Source organism: Frankliniella occidentalis, unplaced genomic scaffold (genome assembly GCF_000697945.3).
Source record: "Frankliniella occidentalis isolate FOCC.00 unplaced genomic scaffold, Focc_3.1 Scaffold5, whole genome shotgun sequence".
In the NCBI taxonomy this organism is placed as follows: Eukaryota; Metazoa; Arthropoda; class Insecta; order Thysanoptera; family Thripidae; genus Frankliniella; species Frankliniella occidentalis.
The window spans coordinates 742,794-743,369 of NW_026267135.1; the positions used below are offsets into that span (position 1 = coordinate 742,794).

The window sequence follows — 576 nt, forward strand, 5'->3', positions numbered from 1 at the left end:
GGGGGGGGGGGTATTGTATCTCTGGAAACAAGGCCAATGTGTCATCGGACGCACCACACCCTTCCAGGGGGGTGACAGGACAGACACATTACGTACGGACATGCAAGCCTCGTGACTGTCAAACACGGACACAGTCCGACTAGGCGGCCCGGCCCTACGCTGTTTCGAAAATTTGCCATTAGTGTGATTAGTGAGATCACTCTCCCACCCGGCCCCGCCCGCCTCGCCCCTGAGTGAGCGCCCCTGTCGGATAAGGCGCAAGGGTGGGCGGGGAGGGTAATTGTAATGTTTCATGTCTCGAAACCTAGATAGCTGTCGGGTGTCGTTTGCTCTGACGTGCGGTATTAATGTTCCACCAACAGCCGGTCTTCTCCTCTCCCTTTATTCGGGGGCTCGACTCACACGAACGCAGGTCAGTGATGTGGGAATTTTTAAAAAATGCATCATATGAGAAGGTCAAGGTCATCCACTTGTCGAAAACTTAATTAAACCCCTGAAATTGGAACATTTCAGGTGTCTGGTTGTCCTTTTTAGCCCGCCCTTCTGCTTTGAAAAAGCTATCCAGCGGGCTTATGC

General features: G+C 52.8%; 1 protein-coding gene across 1 annotated transcript in view; it reads right to left on the bottom strand.

The window, feature by feature from the left end:
* The window catches only part of LOC113214623 (adenylate cyclase type 3), a 59,619-nt gene that overhangs the window by 32,703 nt on the left and 26,340 nt on the right, over nucleotides 1–576 (bottom strand). The gene's annotated exons all lie outside the window — the stretch shown is intronic.